The sequence below is a fragment of the Triticum dicoccoides genome, chromosome 1B (assembly GCF_002162155.2).
Source record: "Triticum dicoccoides isolate Atlit2015 ecotype Zavitan chromosome 1B, WEW_v2.0, whole genome shotgun sequence".
Lineage (NCBI taxonomy): Eukaryota > Viridiplantae > Streptophyta > Magnoliopsida > Poales > Poaceae > Triticum > Triticum dicoccoides.
This window is the reverse complement of record NC_041381.1, coordinates 675,189,580-675,196,996: the sequence shown is the minus strand read 5'-3', so window position 1 is coordinate 675,196,996 and position 7,417 is coordinate 675,189,580.

Sequence of the window (7,417 nt, the reverse complement as noted above, 5' to 3'; positions counted from 1 at the left end):
GCATGGGCCATGGGGGCCAATAGTGAGACGCCTACATAGGCTTCAGTGGCCAAGCCACCTAGTGGCTAGTGGCGCCCTAGGGCTAGAGTGGGTGCACCCCTTGGGGCAGTCAGCCCTAGATAGAGGTGCACCCCTTGGGAGCAGCCAGCCCCTTCTCCAAGTTGGCCCTCCCCTGGCCTCTCAAAAATAGAGGGGAGGGGTGGCCTCCAAACACATCTTTCTTCGTGTGTCGGTGACTATGCCCATCCCACTCTCTTTCTGTCTCCTGTAATTCTATACCATGCCGCAAGGCTGCTCCTCCGTTCTAGTTCTTCGACATCACTCTCGTTCTGGATGGCGAAGTCCTATCGGATCGGTGGTTCCATACGCGTCGATGCCGGTAGAGAGATCATGTGTTTGATCTTTGTTCGAGGGAAAATTTCTCGTGGTTGGGAGGTTGTAAATCCTAGCTGCGGGAATCTGCACCAACGCTTCTTTAGCTACACTCAGGTTGGTAACAATCAGATCGAATCTTGCTTGCATATTCATAATGATTTGTGAGTTTGATTCATAGGATGAAAAATTGTTTTCCCCTATGTTTCCCAACATAGGCAGCACCGTCGCCGCGGGCCATCATCTGCACCTCGACCTCCTTCCATGCCACCTGGTCACCCGATCTAGTCGTGCAATGCCTACAGCCGCTCACCACCGACCACCACAACGAGCCCGGAGAGCACACCACACCCAACATATATGCATGGATCCCATGCCGCGGCGCTCAAGAATGCAGAGCTCCAGGCGAGGTCGGCTCCCATGTTGGGTGCTCCTTTAAATAGCGGAGGCGCCAGTGACCTCGCCCGACGAGCTAACCCACGAATTCCATCTTTACCACCTTGGTTCCTCCATCGCCAGTGAGGCTCCGGTCCTCCTCAGACCTCAAGCGACTCCGGCCCCACGGACCAGCTCGCCTCCCTCCCTAGGTTACAACACGGTCGTCGCAGCTCCAAGAACTGCAGGCGAGAGCCGCCGGTGTGCAGAGAGCTCAAAATGTTTGATAAAATGCCCAAGAGAAAATTGGTCAAAAGGGAGGAGGGTTGACTCTGATGGTTGGGCCCCATGTTCAACCTAACGGTCAAACAACTTAGTGTCATGTTAGTGCTTACATGCGGGCCAGGCCTGCCATAATCAGGATTAATTTTGCCAAATCAGTAACTAGTGCGAAGTGGTAGTATTTTTGCAAAAACAAAATTAGACTAAGTGATACAGTTTTTTGTAACCCTAAAAAAGTGATAGACTAGATTTTTATAACCTAACGCAATTATGGTAGTTTTTTTCTATTTAACTCTTAAAAAAGAAGAACACTGAAAAGATTGGCTGAACAGTGGCCCGATTATCTGAGCTAAATATCCCCAAATGGGGGCTGGAGACACAATTCATGTACGCGCACACTATCATTGGGATTGATTGCTTGAAAGCACGAACAAATTTTGTATTCAAAAGACATGGTTAAGGTTAGACCTTCCTTGAATAGCCAGTTGATTCTCTAAAACGAAAGAATGATCCTAGCTATAGACCTGTACAGCAAAGAGGCAAAAGAAAACAGAGCCTCGCATCTTTACATCTTGTAACCGAAGAAAAACTGTGAGGAGGTGATTGCATGGTGTTGCTTGATCAATTAGCTAGCAGCAGTGCGTGGGAGGGCTGGACCCTGATTTCAGGTCGCCGAGCATCTCCACCACCATCCCGATGCCGTCCTTGAGCCAGGAGGCGTCGCCCTTCAACGCCCTCGCCGAGACAGGCGCAATGACGTTGAACATGTGCACCAAGAAGACGACCAGCAGCAACGTCTTCATCAACGCCGCCATCGCTGTCGTTGCGCTGCTGCAGACGGGAGACGTACAGCAGATTTTGATCTAGGATGGAAAGGATTGCCTTGCTTCGTGCTTAGTAGCTCAGGTTACGAGCTCCAGCAGGTCTTGTTGCTGCTTCGTTTCTGCTAGAAATGGAGATGGGTAGATTTGCACGATGGGTCTCGGTTTATATAGAGATGGGAGGAGTATGTGCATAGGTGTGTGTTGCTTTGCCCGGCCGTGTAGAATGGGTGACTGCTTCCGATCTCCCCACCTCCTACTTTTGGCGTTCCAACCCTTTGACCATTGGACGGAGACCTAAGCACCGTTGATTTGCCTACAACAACTGACCAGTAGTCTAGATGACGTCCACACTGCACGGTCAATCTTTCTCATGGACATCGGTTAACAAGGACGATCCGTGGCAAGAGCCAGCGACCTCTTGTATATGTATTCTGATTCGAATTCTATACACAGCATACATTTGGTCCAGTTCAGAGGAGCTATTTCTTGACTAAGTACGGCAAGTGATGGATGAACCGTTCCCGTTCGCTACATTAACAAGGACGCTACGACCAGGACCAGCACATGTTTCCTGTCGAACAAACAACATTCGTACGTGTTGTTGCGTTTGACCTGAATTCAGGGTTCAAAAGCATGCATTCCTTTACGTTAGTGCAGGTTTCTGCGACTCTTCCTCTGATGCTTGCTACGTGTCGAACAAGCTGGAACGATTCAAGAGCCGGCCGGACTGTAGTACTCCGATGCATGGTCCGCTGATCGATTCAGACCAAAACCCCGCGTGTGGATCGGAGGTCGGAGACCAAATTAAAGGCCTAGTGTTGGAGATCTGACGACACATAAACATGAACGAGTCCTGCACAAATTCTCCGTACTTCTCCACGTACGTCTGTCGTTTGAATCGTTTACCAAGGCCACTGGACACAGAAAAATAGCCGCACGCCACGTGTCTCTGCATACATCGATATATACCATGTGTCAAGGGCATCTCCAACACCAACTCTTAAACTGGCCGCACCCGTCCGGACCGAGCTATCGGGACTAATTCTATTATCCAATGTGATACCCTACCGGTCCACGGAGCAGTTCATACGTCATTTTTCCCGCAAAGAAGCAAACTGGGGGGCTTTGCGGGATTTCAGGTCACCGCAACGTAGGACTCCGACACCCCGGCCCACTGAAATCCTCCCTCCTGATCTTATTCTCTTCCACTCCGCCTTTTCTCCCCCTTGCTTTGCATCTGCACCCTTCTCGTCTGACGCCGCGGCTATACTCTCCAGCCACCGCCTAGGCATTACCGGACATCCGCAACCCCCACCCGCCAGCTCGCCTTCTACTACGGCGCCGTCCACAGTCAGGTACCCTCCGGGCCCCTATCGATGTCGTTCATGGCGGACACCATGCCTAGCAGGTGTTCGGTCAAATGTCATTGAACTTATTTTCGAACTTCATGTCGTTTTCTAAAGTAAGAAGGATGACGGGGTACTCGGTGAACGAGGATGAATTGTTGTGTGACGTGTGGTTGGCCGTATCTGCGGACTTCATAGGCAGAAGTAGGGGGAGGGGGGGTCTTATAACAGCACGTGCACTGGACGCACATAATAGCGGCACGCCACGTCGCTCTGCATGCATCTATACAAACTACCCCATATATTTATGATGCCGACATAACAATATAAGTTTATTTTTCATGTCACAAAATGACAATAATTGATTCCTACACTACACCAATGGTACAAAACATCTCGTTCCTTCCCTACACCACCCACATGTAAGAAGATGTCTCGCCCCCGCAAAGAAAAAGGATGTCTCACCATAAACTAACCAACAAGGAATGGAAGTTCATTAAAGATCGATATGAGAAGAAGCTTGGTTGTTGGAAGGACAAGCTTATATCTTGTGGGGGTTGGCTGATTCTAATAAATTCCGTGGTTACAAGCAAGCCGATGTTCCTATTATCCTTCTTTGAAGTACCCGTGGGGGTACGGAAAATGTTGGATTTCTATTGATCATATTTTTTTGGCAAAGTGATGAGAATATATCAAGTATAGACTAGCTAAGTGGGACATACTTTGCAGACCAAAAGACCAATGGGGTTTAGGTATCGAAAACCTTGAAGTAAAGAACAAGTGCTTGCTCAGTAAATGGTTATATAGGCTGTCTATACAGGGGGTGATGTGTGGATACAGTTATTGTGGAACAAGTATTTACAGTCCAAAACCCTGGCACAAGTCAGGGCGCAGCCGAATGACTCTCCTTTTTAAAAGGGGTTGACGAGGACAAATGTCGCCTTCTTCAATAGAAGTAAATTCATTGTAGAGAACGAAATACTACTAGATTCTCGAAAATACCCGGCTAGGGAAAACGCCATTAGCCTTGTAGTGTCCAACACTAACATCGTACACGGTTAAGAGCTTTCATGAGCATAATACTAGTATATGTCCTTTTTTTTAATATTCAGTTTAGGAGTGTACTGGGGAATGATGGGATAGCTACATCTCGTGCTCGTAGGTTGATGGAGGGCAACCTTTCTGATGAGTCGGATACTCTGCTGTACTGAAAACTATCAGGCTGGGACATATTTGCAGTAAAATTTATGTATATAGATTCGAATCATGAAGTCCTACACGCCATTGATGGGACAGGAGCAAACGCCGCTCGGTCCAGGTCGTTTTTTTTCACGCATAGTAGATTTTTACTATTCTAGAGAAATTCCCACCACCAGGTGGATCCTTTTGGCAGCTAAATGTATGGGACAATACCAAATCACTCCGGCCTACATCTAACGGTCAAAACACGAGGCTGAGAAAGCTCCTTTTCAAGGGAGCTTAGTATCGTTAGAGATACGTGCATAAACACTGTAGAGGGCAGGGGCGGAGCCAGGGGCGAGCAGGGGCCTGGGCCCCCCAACGATCAACAATTTTAGTAGAAGCAACTAGTAATTATCAACGAGGTTCGATCAATATACGTATTCGCCCCTCCCTATACTCGAATCCTGGCTCCGCCACTGGTAGAGGGCATGCATCACACTGGGTAAGAATGATTAGCTGGTATAGATTATTTCGTTGTCTTTTGCGGGGGAGTGTGCATAAACAATGTGTAGAGGGCATGCATCACAGTAGGTAAGAACAATTAGCTGTTAGATTCTTTCTTCTTTTTTGCGGGAAGATCAGCTGGTAGATTCTCGTGCACCGTGTGAGCAAGTTGTTATAAAAGGAAGCTTGAGCAATCTCTATCTCTACTACGTTAAAAAAGTAAGGTTCCTGTTTCACTCACTCCTTTTTTCCTCCCATCTCCGATTTTCTCTCAAATAATAATATTCTTTGGTAAGTCAATAAATTCTTACCAAATAAGTGTTTAATAATAATATTGCATTTTCTCTGATCTTTCTCTTTAAATAATTTTTTATAAGTCAATAAATTCTTACCAAATAAGTGCTTAAAATAAGATGGCAGGTAAATCACGGCAATTGCATATGAAAACTTGCTAAGATGTAACAATAAATATGCAATTATCTAGTAAATTTTAAAAGAATTCAATCACATCACTTATGTAAGAAGTCATTTCAAATGTACTATACAAACATGACGCACATACACGCTAGTAGAGTTAGAACATCTACGGTCGGACTCCTCAAACTCCCCTTATATGTCCGAGCGAACAGTCCGGTAACTGACCGGTCGCAAAATCTCGACCAGCCGTATCCCAGGCGCGTTCGCCAAGTTGGACTGGCGTGCAGGATCCACGTAGACACTCGACGAAACCCAACGGTCCGGTGAGAACGCTGCACCAACACGCCGACCAAGCAGCCAAATATGGTTATTTAAGCCGGGTGGCGACCCCAAACCCTAGCCACAATCCCATTTGCCTCCTCTCTGTGCCACCACTCGCCATCCACTCGCAGCTCGAAGCTTGCCGTCCGCCTATGGCCATAGCCCGGCATCAGATCACCACTTACGCAATGCTCACTCTGGAGCTCCAGTTAGAGCTCTTTGAGGAGATCCGGGCCCGGCGCAAAGCTCAGATTGCGGTTGGCCTGCCTTCGGACTCGTTGAGGAGGAGGGGGAGGAGCAGGTGGAGGAGGACGTCCGTGGAGCAGCAGTCGCTGGATGCAGAGACGGTGGAGGAGGAGGAATGCAAGGCAGATCTGGTGCCTCCGACTGCCGGATTCGGCATGGCCGACACACTGGGCGAGTTTGAGATCGCCTAAGCGGAGGAAGCAGCGGAGCAGTAGGCCATCCTCGAATCTATCCGCTCAGAGGCAAAGGTGGAGGCCAATCACTGCTTCCTCCACAAGGCAAAGTCGAAGGGCGACACACTCTTCACCGACATGGAGTCCGATGAGGAGTCGTCGCTGCGGGCGGCGGCCAATGACCAAGATTCTGATCTGTCCGGTACTGCCGGCACGGAGGTCATCTACATGTCCGACGACAAGTATATAGTTTAGGCTAGGTTTATCTATGTAGTACGTATTTTTTGTGTTGCATGGTGTAGTATAGATTTGAGGTACGCAGTTGCACCGGAAGCAAAATGAGAAATGGCCGAGCCCTCTCTCGTCGACGCGCTCGTAGACATATGAGGGGTGATATTTGTCATATGCGCCTACAGATGTTCTTAGAAAGGTCAAGCTCTGGCGAGTGACAGAGATAAACTATTCATCCAAATTTCGGTTGAGTTCTTGGTCAAAAATTTCTCAAATGATTAAAATGAAGCATCAGATTTGAGGATTTTGTCTTGGTGTCTAATTTTGTATACGTATGAAGCATAGACGAGAGATGCGATAGAGGAGGATATTTTAGCATTCTTGTGCAATGTAGTATCACTTTTGTACTACTAGAAAAAGATGATCACAATGTTTTCCCTCAAAAAATAAAATAAAAGAGCTAGTGTTTGCTCAAAAAAGAGAAGGGGATGATCACAATGTGGCAAGTTGGCCAATATTGGGTTGTGGGCTAGTGCAGAAGGCGGCAACGTAACTGCAATGCAATGTTGTATACCCATCCGCGGCCATCGCCAATATCCATGAATTTTGAAAAAACTAAAAACTAAACCCTGAAAAAACTAGTTGTTGGTTTTTTTTTTGCAGATATAGAATATGTATTATTGCAAAAAGAGATGAACATCTCAAAATGTTCATGGATTTAAATTTTTCATCAAATTAGAAATAAAATGTTTGTGAATATAAAAATATTCGTGAATTTAACAAATGTTCATATATCAAAATTTACATGTGTTTTACAGGTGGTCATGTATTAGAAATAAAAAAAGTGGTAAATGAAATTAAAACCAGAAACATAAAAGAAGAACAAAAAACAAAATAACAATTACAAGGGCCGGCCCAGATAGCAGCGTTGTGATCGAGACAATGAGCAACATATAGAAAGGCTAATCCTATTCCGGGCGTAGGTCGTGGAGGGAGCAACTAATTAACGAGCGCTCCTTCGCGAGCCTCCCAACGATCAGCGCCACTTGGCGCGCTCTCAGCCATTCGCCACGTGTCACGCTCTAGGCGCTTCCTTTGGATTTTATTTTTTTATTTTTCTGCATGCGTGTTTTGGCTTTTAAAC